This window comes from Arachis hypogaea, chromosome 17, assembly GCF_003086295.3.
Source record: "Arachis hypogaea cultivar Tifrunner chromosome 17, arahy.Tifrunner.gnm2.J5K5, whole genome shotgun sequence".
Lineage (NCBI taxonomy): Eukaryota > Viridiplantae > Streptophyta > Magnoliopsida > Fabales > Fabaceae > Arachis > Arachis hypogaea.
This window is the reverse complement of record NC_092052.1, coordinates 12046054-12061104: the sequence shown is the minus strand read 5'-3', so window position 1 is coordinate 12061104 and position 15051 is coordinate 12046054.

Genomic DNA, 15051 nt, shown 5'->3' with positions numbered 1-15051 from the left:
TTCGGAGCTACACTAATGTTAAACCAAAGTATTTCTCACTTAATCTAAAATATTGATCCCAAGACTTTACGGTCACATAATGTCCTTCGATCATCCACGGGCCACCTAAAGTGACCTTTTCTCGATCCTCAGCTAAATTGAATTTCACAAAAAAATAATCAAAACCAACATCTAGCAAATCAAAACCTCTCTGTCATACCGCACGGAGCTTATAAGACAAAACGGTGTAACTATAGTGTTTACCCAACACTTTAATCACTATAGACTCTCTATAGGGTTTTGCCAAGCACATCTTAGCTTCCTTGGTAAAAGTGACGCTTGGTGGAAAGATATCACCTTATTTGCCAGAAACTACTGCTATCTTATCTTCTGAAAGAGATTCCGCTAAAGCAAAAGTCTTAGCAGTTTTAGCACCCACTACCTTATCTCTAAAGGACACCTTTACAGGACTAGAAGCCTCCCTTGTCATGATCCTCCTTTTCTCCTGATGTAAACCCTCCTTTGTTCTCCCCCTTATTTTTTCTGCCAGTATTACTGGCTTTCTCACCATGTTTCTCCCTCAATCCCTCGAGCCCGCTCTCACCGCCAATCATTCTCACAGTAATTTTTTTTTTGAGAGAGTTACTGTTAATGTAATTACAGAAGCTAACATTTTTATGTCACGTGATATCACTTTTTTAATTTTGATATTGGGATGGGAGTTATGTATAGCATGGTTATTGGAGTGCAGGGAGAATCATGAGGTTGTGACGGCTGCGTGGAACAAATCGGACGGTCCGATTAAAGGGAGCGTAATCGGACAGTTTGATTCCACAAATTGGTAGGTACACAAATCGGACCGTCCAATTTGTGTATTGTCAGCCACGCGTCCTCCATGCAGCGCTCCCTGACCCCAGATTGTTGATCCTCCCTCCTTGTATCTCTGTAACACACACACACACACTCCCCCAACCATCCCTTTCACTCTCACTCGTGCCTCGCTCACTCTCCATACCACTCCCAATCCCACCTTTCTCTTCTATTCTTCCATTGTTGCTGCACAAATTCAGCAGAAGAAGAAAAAATTGCCACAATCAAAATTTTAACAATGTCAAGAAGACGAAAAATAAAAGAAGTTAATCGTCCAAAACTTCACATTGCTAATTATCTTGATCATCTTAATTATATAAATTTTTATTATCAAATATTTTGATGTAATAAAAATAATAATGATAATGTTAAAAATTAGTAGAAATATTGTAGTAATAATTATTAAGATTTTATATATATAATATTATTAATTGTTAGAAATAGTCAGTAAAATAAAAAAATTTAGAAGATATTTGAAAAATTATTGAATTAATTATTATTATGAGTATATTATGTAGATATTTAATTAAGGATTAACAAATTGCTGTGTGTTGTTATTAGTTAAATATTTACTTGATATGTTTATTTGTTTGTTGTGCTGTATTAGAAGCGAGAATTTTAAAATTATTTAAATATAATAATTAATCATTCTTGATTCTTAGTTAGTGAATTAATTAAGGTATATTATTATTGTTGTTATAGTACCATGAAAAATAAAAACAGAATAAATTTAGTGTAATTTAGATAATGAATTATGTTAGTAACATTAAATTTTAAATATGAATTTAATAAATTATTTATGATTATTGATAAATTTAGTGATATATATATATATATAATAATAATAATAATAATAATAATAATAATAATAATAATAATAATAATAATAATAATATTGAGGTGTTTAATACTTTTTAAAATTATTCTGGTTATATAAATAGAAAATAATGAATAAGAATTATTATTATTATAAAATAAATAGATTTTAGACGTTAGAAAATATAGTTTTAATGTATCTGAATGCTTTAATAAAGGGTAATAACTCTAGAAGACTCGATGTAGTACACAGATATTAGGAACTAAGTCATCTCTTTGGTACGCATGCATTGTGTCAAAATGAACAACTGCTGATGGCTCCTTGTGACACATGGCCTCAAACTATATGGACAAAGCTTCGTAAAAAGCTTCCCAACCTCTAAAAATTGACTCCACTGTCTTCTGCTTTGCTAACCATGCTTTGCAATAATTTATGGTGTAGTTAAACTTCGACTGTACTTCTGCAATCACTGATTTCACCTTTATAGATGGGTCAACTCTACCAACGGCTTTATTGCTTCTGCAATTGTGTTGGAATCTAGCTTCGAATGATCTTGAAAAATAGTGACCCTAGTACAATTGTGACTACCATTGTACCTCCTTATGTCTCAGCAGTACTTCTTCCACATTTTGCTAACCCTGATCAGCCAATTACAACCTGCGCCGTATTGGGTACATTTAGCATAGAATGTTGTTAGTTCTGACTCATACATCCGATAATCTAAACATTTTTGAATGGTATAATCTTTCATCGCCTTAATCACTGTCTCTCTATAACTAAATTCCATTCCCGGCGAATTCAACATCTGTCACAACAGAAAACTTTGCTACAATCACACCACAAAATTTATATTTTGATGCATAATTATTAAATGTGTTTTAATAGTAAAATCTATTTATGATCCGTAAATCAAGTTTAAATCATTCAAAAATTAATAAATTAATAAATTAAGTCATCAAATACTATTTAATAACTTAGTAAAATTAAGTCATCAAATGCTTTTTAATAAATTAATAACCATACAAAAATACAAAATAATAAATTCCTCAACATACATAAATACTTAATAAATAAATATTAAACAAGTAATTATATGCTATATTTTACCTATTTAAATAACTATTAAATATTTGTCTCAAAGTTCAAATTTTATTAAATCATAAATTATAATTATTACATATCTGCATTTATATATTGAGAAAATTTCGGTGCATGCATGGCTTTCAAATCCAACGACCGCATAAAAATCGACTCCTCAAATGGATACTGGTTTGCTAGTGCATTTGCCACATCAGCCACATCTGCCTCTATAGTTATTTTCAAACTCTTCTTCGCTGTCACTATTATAATCTTCCAATTCAATATCTCAGTCCGTTTCAGATTGTTCAAATTCAATTTACAACTCGATGAACGATACTTAAGACCGAATTTCAATATATACTGAAGACATTTCTTGCATGCTTGCTTCATCAGTTACGTATTTGGTTTGAAATTGAACGAATCACCAAACACAGATATAGGATATTTATACAAAATACACGACACTCTCCTAGATATTTGAGAATCCATCTTCTCATAAATAACACATTTTAGTTCTTCAAATGACAATGTGAATAGAATAATAATATCTAATGGATTTTCACATACGAATTTCACTCATTCAGATGTTTGTAATAAAATCTGTCCATGATAATATAATTTTAACATAACTCTATCATTCATAATAATATACTCATGTTGAACACTCTAAACTTCAATTTTTTTTTTTTTTTGAAACAATGGAGAGAAAGAACAAAAGGAGTGGAGAGGAGTTTCAGAAGATTGAGAGGAGGAGAAAAAGAAGTGGAGAATTTAGTTAAGTTTGGGTATATATAAATATTGAAATCGGACGATCCAACAGCCTTTTTACCATTTCAATTTTATTTTGCAGAACTTAAATCAGGCCGTCCGATTTGAGTTCTATCAACATAAAAAAATTTACATGCATAAAATCGGTAGGTCCGATTTCTATACCTAAAATATTTTTGCCCCACACAAATCGAACGGTTCGATTTGTGTTCCTCTCTCTCCGTAAAAAAATTCGACCGTCCAATTTTTCTCCATTAATTCACCGCCGTTACAACAGAATATAATTCCTCTAACATCCATAACCCAACATTATACACATCTAAATTTCATATAAAAAAATTAGCTTTGCTAATATTTGCAGCAGCCTCAAATATAAAAGGAGACCAACACTACAACATATCATATCTGTTCTCTAACTCACACACTTGTGCCATGTTTACACTTGTAGAAAGCGCAGCACCTTCTACACTAATGTTTAATGTGTATGCTTTCAATCACTATTAGGTATTGAAGCTTATTATTAAGATTGAGGAATTGGCATCTTCATATTCATATAAATTCTCTTAAAGTCGCTCCCTTCCTCTAGACTTTGTCCATTCTCATTGATGACACATGGTCCCCTCACCACTCCTTAACCGGTCTAACCATATTTGGTCATACCCGCTGCCAAACCTTACCAACTTACCCAACTTTCCTTTTCAAATTAAACCCCAATTTTTAATATTTAATTTACAATCATGCTATTAGTATAAAAACAATCCATCCCCAAATTAATTATTCGTTAAAAAATATATTATAATATAAAATATATATTAAAATAATATAATAATTAATTTTTGTTTATATTTAACATATTGTAAAGTATCCTACTTATTTATTTAGCTGTAAATTAACTGATATTTTTTGTTAAAGACAATTTTATTTGAAATATTGAATTTTTCAAAAAATCATGACTCTTAGTGCCAATTTTTTATCTTGAAAATTCGAATTCAAATTCAAGATCTTCAATTAATTTTAAAAAAAAAAGTAACAACATTACGTGAAAGGCTAAAAGGGTTAATAATCAAATTAGTTTCTGAAAGATAGGACATTTTTCAAATTCAGTTCTAAAAGATTTTTTAATCAAATTGGTCCTTCAAAAATTGTGAATTAATCATATTTATCCTTCGGTCACTCTATTAACAATTTTTTTTCAAAAATTGATGTTGTAAAATGTTAATTGATAACATATATAATATCTGATATGTCTAATTGGATATTAACCAAATATCTTTATGAAAATTTATTAATTTAGTCTTTTTTTTTTCAATTACAAAAATCTTATTCCTAATATGACTTAGTGACTAAATTGATAGATTTTCGTAAACATATTTAGTCAACGTCTAATTAAACATGTTATGTGTCATGTGTGCTATCAGTTAATATTTTACATCATCAATCGTCGATGAAAATTGTGAGTGGAGTAACTGAAGGACAGATATGATTAATTCGTAATCTTTAAAGGATCAATTTAATTGAAAAAATCTTTCAAAGACGAATTTAAAAAATACCTTATCTTTCAAGAACGAATTTAACTATTAATGCAGAAAAATTTGCTATCATGCTATGGATCATTGATTACTATGATAGTATGGCTGAAGAAGGAGGAAGGACGGAAAAAGCATGAAAAGATGAAGGATGAGCTTACACTTGGAACCAACCATAGTGCATGGACCCTCGTACAAGCTTGCTTAAGGTTTTTTTTTTTTTTTTTTGGCAAAATTTGCAATCTAAGAGGACCACAAATGAAAGCAGATGCAACGCAACAACTGATTGGCCTTTTTCCTTTTTCAAGACAGACACAAGTGCCGTTTGATTTTGGTTTTTAAAATCTTATGGTGTATTCAGGGGATTGAAAATTGAAATTTTGTTGTACAACAAGATCTCGATGACGTGACTTGATTTTCATCAATCCAACTAAGTGAAACATTAAGTTGTATTTTATAGTGTCTTTTATTAAGGTTGTTATCTTGGTTTATTAAATTTAAGAATATGTTTATATTTGAAAATATTTTTTAAATATTGTCAAAGTTATATTGTCATAATAGCTATCATAATAAGACACTTATTCTAATAAAAATATCAAAAATATTTTTTTATAAAAATATTTGTTTAGTCACATTTTAAAAGTATAACTTATAGAAAAAAGTAATGATTTAAAGAGAATAATAACGTTTTTAAATAAATATAACACTTTTATAACATACTAAAATCAAATCCTACAATTCATTAAGTTAAAAAAAATTATCTTATAAAAAGATAATTATAGAATATTTGAAGTACTCATTTCGTAGTAATAATGGTAATCAAATACCATTGTATAAGTGTTTCGAACCTGATCTCCGAGTCCTTTCTCGGAACGATTATCGAACCCGACAATCTCAAGATTAGACAATTTTCATAGCCAAAAGACGGATCAATAACTTCCAATATTCTGACTCAACATTCAAATTTAAATTCATCCCTTATCTTAGCTAAACAAAGATAAGATAAGATAACTACCACAAGCTATATAAAGGGGAGCTAGAGGCCCCCTCAAGTACTCACTCATTCCTCACACACACACCTCTTAGATCCATTTTGATTTGAGCGTCGAAGTGTCTTTGCAGGTGCTACCCATGCTACTTCAGAGCTCGGATCGTGCCATCATCAAGACCCGCAAGTTTCCAATCTCTTACTCAACTCGTATGGATAACCTCCTGTACATTGGCGCCGTCTGTGGATGCTTGCAGAACTTGGTGGTTTGGCGGACGAACGCGGGGAGCAACTTTCAAGCCACAATGACCACCCAAACTTACTAGAGGTGAACCGCAGAATGACGGTAATCCCACCTCACGAGAGGATAGCCAGCGTCGCCCACACCAAACCAAATCACAATCATAAAAAAAACAACCACCGTGAGAAGGAGACTACAGCTCTAACAAAAGTAGAATGCTCGATGGTCTGGGAGAGCAAGCGAATTGGATCATCCAAGAGCTCCAAGATCGGATGCAGACCTTGGAGGATCAGATCACCTCTAAGGAACACTACCAACTGAAGTGCACGAGTGAAGCAATCTCTTGGATCATATCGCGAAAAGAGCAAAGAAACAAGAGATCGCCAAACTGACATCACGGTAGGCGCCGGAACAGCAGTAGATCGCGAGAATCTGAGCGCCAAAGAAATTCCAAACGAAGAAGGAATGAACCTGTGTTAATGGGAGTCACCCTATTCATCGAAAAAGTTCTAAAGGTCAAGCTGTCAAAGGGTTTCAACAAACCAACTAACATGAAATATGACGACACAATGGACCCTTAGGAACACTTAATGACCTTCAAAGACAAGATGAACCTAGAGGGAGCAGCTGACGCAGTCCGGTGTAGACCCTTCCCGGTAACATTAGCTGGACCGGCGATCAAGTGGTTCAACGCCCTTTCAAACAGCTCGATATCCTGCTTTGACGACGTCTCCAAGAAATTTGTGACGCAATTCACCACACGGATTGCGAAAGCAAAACACCTGATCAGCCTGCTCGGAGTCACACAAAGACAAGACGAACCCACAAGAAAATACCTTGACAGGTTCAACGACGAGTGCTTGACAGTCGATGGGCTCACAGAATCCGCGGCCAGTCTCTGCCTAACCAACATACTAATGAACAAGGACTTCAGGAAGCACCTCACAAACAAACCGATCTGGACGATGCACGGAATTCAGATCATGGCAAGGGAGTACATAAACGATGAAGAGGTAAGTCAGGTCGTAGCAGCCAATAAATAGTACCATGGCAAGACTGTCGCATAAAACAATCCACCAACTAAAGAAGCCTTAAAGTAATGACATCGGCCACCCTCCCTGTGAGGGAAAGCTAACCCTCAATTGGGAAGGACCCAACCAAGTTGGTAAACTTTCTTTTCTTTGTTATTTTACATTCTTTCTACTTTATTTTAAGGGCACTCTTTCCTACCCAAAAACAACGGGAGGTTTTAACTAGGCCCCAATTTGTTCAAGTTTCAATAAAGCAAGTTATCAATTCAGAAAACATCCTTTTCTCTTTTACGTTCATACCAACACAACAAACGGTACGAACAAAAAGGCCACTCTGGAGACTGATCATCCCTGAGGCCAACAAAATGGATATCCAAATAATAAAATGGATATCCAAATAAGTAACGGCTAGCCGAAGATCGATCACCCCGAGACCAACAAAACAGATATCCAAATAAGTAAATGGCTACTCGGAAATTGATCACCCCAAGGCCAACAAAATGGATATCCAAATAAGTAAACGGATACTCGGAAATCAATCACCCTGAGGCTATATCCAAATAACAAAAAACGGCAACCCAGGAATCGATCACCCCGAGGTCAACAAAACGGATATCCAATAAGTAAACGGCTACCCGGGGATTGATCACCCCCGAGGCCAACAGAACGGATATCCAAATAACAAAACGGATATCCAATAAGTAAACAGCTATCCGGGGATCGATCACCCTGAGGCCAACAAACGGATATCCAAATAACAAAACAAATATTCATATAAGTCAAACGGCTACCCAGGGATCGATCACCCCCGAGGCCAACAAAACGAATATCCAAATAACAAAAAACGGTGACCCGAGGATCGATCACCTGCGAAGCCAACAAAGCGGATATCCAAATAAGTTAAACGACTACCCCTATAAACCGATCACCTCCGAGGCCAACAAAACGGATATCCAAATAAGCTAAATAAGCAAAGTATTAAAACCGGCCCACCAAGCAGCCTAAAATAAGTTCACAATAACGACCCAAAAAGGCCACACAAAATAAGCATGAGCTAATGCTCTTCCAACTCGCGGAAAGCCAAACTTACCAAAATCCTGCCAATTGGCGTAGGATGACGTCACGCCCTTTTTCAGGTCCCTCACAGTCTCCCGAACTACGGAGAACCGGACTCTCCAATAACTCAGCACTGAGACCAAGCAAGCATGTTCTCATTCTCCGGGGGCAACTGTTCCGGACCTGATCTCCGGATCCTTCTTCAAAATGGTCACCGAATTCGTCAATGATGGCCCAAAGACAAATCAATAACTTCCAATATCCTGACCCAACATTCAAACTTAAATCCATCCCTTATCTTAGTTAAACAAAGATAAGATAAGATAATTACCACAAGTTATATAAAGAGGAGCCAGAGCCCCCCTCAGATACTCACTCATTCCTCACACACATCTCTTAGATCCATTCTGACTTGAGCGTCGGAGTGTCTTTGCAGATATCACCCCCATTGCTCAGAGCTCGGATCGCACCATCATTAAGACCCACAAGTTTCCGATCTCTTACTCAACTCGTACGGATAACCTCCTGTGCACTGGCACTGTCTGTGAAAACTTGCAGAATTTGATGGCATGGCGGACGAACGCGAAAAGCAGCTTTCAAGCCACAATAAGTATACTTTTAAGTGGAACATTGTATATAAGTTTATAGTAGATTGACAACAAAAATTTGTGAAACAAGAATTTCCACATTCAACAATTCAAGCCTCAATTACAAATTAACTATTTTTAGTTAATATTAACTAATTTTTTAAAATTATTTTTTACTTAAAATTTTAAATCCTAATTTAAAAAAGATAAAAAAAAATCATCTTATAATTAAAATCCAAAATTTACGCATTTAGAATTTATATTAATTTAAATTATGGTGAACATTCATCTACAGTTATTTTTATAAGAAGTTAATAGTTGAAAACAATTAAATAATAATTTAATTAAATATATTAAATTATCTAATAATTTTCAACTAGTAACTTCATATAAAAATAATACATGTAAATTTTTACCTTAAATTATATATTATATTTAGTTATGATGACTATCCCTTCAAAAACAATGAAAACCAATTTTTTTTTAAAAAAAAAAATTTAAGTGACTAAACACTTTTTCTTGATTTTGCCTTATATTTAATTTAAATCAATACTAACCATTTTTTTTCTTTTTTTTTTACGCTAAAAATGTTTAGTTCCCTAAACATTACCCTATATTTCATTTATAAAATTTTAAAAACAGAAAAAATAAAAATAAAAATAAAAATAAAAATAATAAATGACAATGATAATGAATCTGGCTCAATATTCTTATCAAATAGATGTCTAGTGCTATAACCTTTCTAAAGAACCTATTTTCATAATAATAAAAAAAAAGAAGAAAATAGAAAACTAAGAAGGTTTAGATAGAATTTAACGTTATTAGGTTCATATTATTATTGAAATTAAAGCATGTCTCTAAATTTTTAAAACATTTACTTACTAGTTATTTATTAAAGTAATTCTCACATTTTCAAATTCAAATTATTGTACAATACAAACGCATTCCTTACTATGTCAATAGTATTATAATCTTTGAAAAACAAATCTATAAATTAAATAAGAACACAACATATAAAAGTAAAACTAAGATTTTTGTTTTTCTTCTTGCATTGTTGGTGTCATTAAGAAAAGCAATGTTTATATTGAAAGGATTAAGCAAAGGAATAATTATCGAAGGGAATGAAAGGTGTAATAATCTGATAGAAAACAGGAGCATATTCTTTTGTTATGATTATTAGTTGAGTTGTGACCCCATCATCCATGATGAAATTAAAAGATTCCCGAACTCCTCAAATTAGAGAGATTAAGAATCTAATTAAGGCCACCAAATCGAGCAAACTATTAATTAATAAATATAGGTGAAGCTGCTAGTGCTAGCTAATAGACATAGATTCTCGAATTATGCCGGGAACTGAAAAAGAAATTGGATCTTTTAGAAACTTTCAGCAATGATGAGATTGATGATGAGCACCTAATAATGTTAATTAAATAAAAATACGTATATTTCTAGGTTGTTCTATTAAAGCCGAAAGTATAGCAAGTAGAGCCGATTTTCCAAACTTATATTAATTAATTAATAAATAGTATGGGCCGAATTGAATGAGGATCCAATGTGCCAACATAGTCATACATAAAAGTTCCCAACCCATGTTGCTGAACTAGCTAGGGAAAGAAAAATGAAAACAGCAGTGTGCTATATATATACACTAAGAATATTTTAGTTATTAGAATATTTGTCAAAAATAATGAATGAAGGTAGTTCAACGATATAAAGTGGCCGGTGGGATTCGTTTTATTCATGTATTCCATTAAAAAAAAATAATTATTAGCATTTTCTAGTGAATAAAACGGGAGAAATGATAAGAAGAAAGATCAATGCATATTGCTTGAGAATGAATATATTAGGTTCACACTCAAATACATATTACAAGTGTACATAGCATATAGAAATATATGTGTTGATTTTTTTTTTTTAAAAAAAAAGAGAAATCTACATAAATATTATAGAGAAACACTAAAGTTTAAAGCTGTTTTGCGTTTCATATATGTTGAGACACTAACCAGTGCTTATTATTGGGACGCTAGCTAGTTTTTGCACAATAACCCTCTCTCTTTTGATAATGTGTTGAGAGATCACAATAAAAATGTTATGTAAAATAAAATTAGTTACAGTTATTATATATTTATGTATAAATATATATGTTATTTATTTTATTTTAATATATATTTTATACTAATAACTTATTTTGATATATATTTAACATGATTTAATCATCATTCATACAATTATCATAATATTCACTCTTAACCGAATATCTTTGGATTAGACTATTAAAATTATATCAAAATAATTAACATTAGAACATCTTTTGATTATTTTTTTTAGTAAAAAAAATTCAATGAAAAATGTATGATATATATAATACACATGTTTTTATAAATTTAATAAAAAATTTTAATTTTCACTCAATTTTACTCTTCATAAAAAAAATTTCTTTATATAATTATCTAATTACATTAATTCTTTTAAATGAATATACACAATGTTAAAAATAATTACTTTTTCTGTTACAACAACAAATGAATATGTAATTAAGTTCATATATAGAACTTATTTACACTGATCAAAGTAAATCAAACTTAAATTTTAAATATACATTGTTAGTAGGGTTGAAAGTGAGTCAAGCTAACTCATAAGCTAGTTCGACTTGTTAATAGTTTGATAAACTGAACTTATGATATAGTGAGCTGAATTTAAGCTTGGAATTGAGCTCATAAATTAAATGAGCCGAATTTAAACTTAGATAAGCTTAACTCATTAGTTCGTGAGCTGGCTCATATATATATATATAAAATAGTAATATATAATTTTACATATATTGATTTGTTAAATATATTGATGCATTTTTTTGTTATATTTAAGTTTTAATATTTTTATTTATTTTATTGTTGGTTGAATAGATAATGAAGTAGAACATAACAAATCTAGTTAAATTATTCAGGAGGATAGAAAAGAACAAGAGAGATACATTTATATATTAATATTTTTAATTATTTAAAATTTTATAGTCATTTTTTATATATAATTTAATTTTAATGTATGTAGGACATAAATAAAAAATTTATAATTGATAGATAAATAATATATAAAATTGATTTTTTAAATATTTTTTAATATATATAAATTATAATTTATTAATATAAAATTATAGAAGATGTTCCTGTTATTATTTGAGTTAGCTCGTAAACTCGAGTCAACTCATGAACTTTCAGTGAGTCAAATTTGAGTTTAAGAAATAGACTCAGTTGTTAATAAATCGAACTTTGAATCAAGTTCATTTTTCGTGAGCTAAACTCGGCTGAGTTCCAGCCTAGTTGAACTTGTTAGTGTTGATTAAGGCTGGAAGTGAGTCGAGTTGAGTCGAGCTAGACCAAACTCAAGCTCGACTCACGAAAATTGAGCTTGACTCACGGCTCAATCAAGCCTATTTCTTAAACTCAAGTTCAACTCACCGAATTCTCACGAGTTGGCTCAAATAATAAAAAAATAATTTATATTCTATATCAATAAATTATAACTTATATATTTAAAAAAAATATTTAAAAGATCAATCTTATATATTGTCTATCAATAAATTATAAATTTTTTATTTATATCTTATATCAAAATTATATATAAACAATAAATATAAAATTTTAAATAATTAAAATCATTAATATATATATATATATATATATATATATAAAATTATATATTACTATTTCATATGTATATATATAAGGCAACTACTCAAATGAAGATGCTAAAAACATCTTTTTATGAAGATTCTTGTGTTAAAAGTGTACTTTGTTTGTTTAGCCACACTTTAAAAAAAATAACACTTTTGTAACACATCAAAATCAAACCATACATTTCATCATCTAATGGTAAAAAAGAAGCATCTTCATATAAAGACAATAATAAAATCTTCATGGTAGTATCCACCTATATATAATACTAAAAGTATAGATTAAATGTATATAGAATATATATATAACTCATAAACGAATGAGTTAAACTTATCTAAACTTAAGCTCGATTTATTTAGTTTATGAACTCAATTTTTAAATTCAAACTCGATTTACTAAACTTACAAATTCAATTTATCGAATTATTAATAAATCGAATTTAAACTGTTTCATGAGTTGACTTGACTAACACCCAGCCAGCCGTAGCGTTGATGAATGTAAAAATGGCACAACTTAATTATGAATATAGGGAGCAAAGAAACTGAAAAAGAAGGGTAATTGCGATGGTGGGACAGGTGGTAGAAGGAAAGTCATAGGATAGGAGGGTTTGATAGGAAAGTAAATAGAGGTAGGGTATAGACTTATAGAGTGAAGGAGGTGGGGTAGGAAGTGGGAGTTGTCACCACTAATTGGATGTGGGAGACCCTCCTATTCCTCCTATATTATCTCATCATCGTATTCATTATTCAAACTCCATGTGCTCCTCTCCAAACAAACAAGCTTTGTATTTTTCTTTCTTTTCAATCAAATTTCAAATTCCCTACTCATCATAATAATGCTTCAGTGGGCTCTTCTTACCCTTGCATGTCTGTCACACCCCGCCATCATCCTTTTTTTTTTTTTAACTTTTTTCATATTCATAGACATAGGTTTAAGGAAGCAGCACAACATGTCGCTCCTAATAAAAAATTCGAATGTCTGTGACGAAAGCGAAAACTAATTTTTATATGGGTGTCTAGATGGTGAATTGTTTAAATATTATACAGGATGGTGTATAATATATAGCTGGGAAGAGAGGAAAGAAAAGTGAATTTAAGCTAATAATGTATAATTCGTACTGTTTGAATTCTTTTTTGAAAACTTTAAAAAATTAAAATGATAAAATCGCACCATCGATTTAATTTTTCACGAATTAAAAAATTATAACATTCTGAAATAGCATTGCCTGATTTTATTCTTAAAAAAATTAACGAAAATTGAAATTGCATCATAAAATTTATTTTTGTCAAAAAATTTAAAAATGAAAGGGAATAAAATCCAAGATTTTGATTTTTAAATTCTAAATTAAAAAAAAATTACAAAATGCGTCCTCCAATTTTCTGATCAGCAAAAGAATTTTTGTATCTGTAAAACACAACAAATATCAATTAATATGTAATTTATACATTGACATCCAATATTAAAAAAAAAAATCATTTTTCCCATCATTATGGTATTGATTAACAGTGAAAGCATATTAATTAGTACAAGGTGAAAAGCTAGATAATAAGGAACCCTCTATTTTTTAATATCATTCTTGACATAGCTAGATGCATAGGAGGCAATATGTCAATATGCTCCAACAATTGTGAATTACACATATGACATATGGTATCAATTTTTTTTTCCACTTTGTTTTATTGGTCTCTGATATATTTTGTTCGATTTTGTTTAAAAAAATAAATAAATAAAGGCAAAGGTTAGATGGGTAGTTGTGGTCCATGAATGGCTTGAAACATTCAATGAAAAAAGATACACAAGACGTGGTTAGGCACAGACAGGACCACCAAAACAAATTCTTTAATTTGTGTAATGGCATATAATTTCTTACCTTATGAAACAGCTGGAAAAAAAAAAGAGAAAAAGAAAAAAGGGAAGAAGATCAAAAGACGACCTTCATATACATATACATGAGGTCAGTGAGAGACATGTGCATGGCTCAATTAAACCTACAATTTAGTAGTTACTATATGTTATATATCTTATGTAAATTTAAAGTTTCATGCATAATTCTCATGTATTTTCTTTTTTAATATTTTCCGAGCATTATTATGTTTATCAAAAAGAAAAAAAAAAGATTATTGTTTGTTTGTTCAAACTTGTCATGTCAAATGAAATTGGTAATGGAATTAATTAGGCATGAATATGGATAGTCAATTTCATGGATTTCACCATATATATTTGATGATGAGTTGGTTGGATGGAAGACAAATGAATTACAGCCACTATTTCTGTAGGCCATATATATTTGATGTATATTTATTGCAATAAAGTAGTTTTTGTTTTTAATTAGCCAACAATCTCTCTCTCTCTCTCAATTAACATATACGAATAAATTTAAAGAGTTAACTACTACTAATTTATTATCCGAAATATTTTAGCATTGACACTCTAAAGA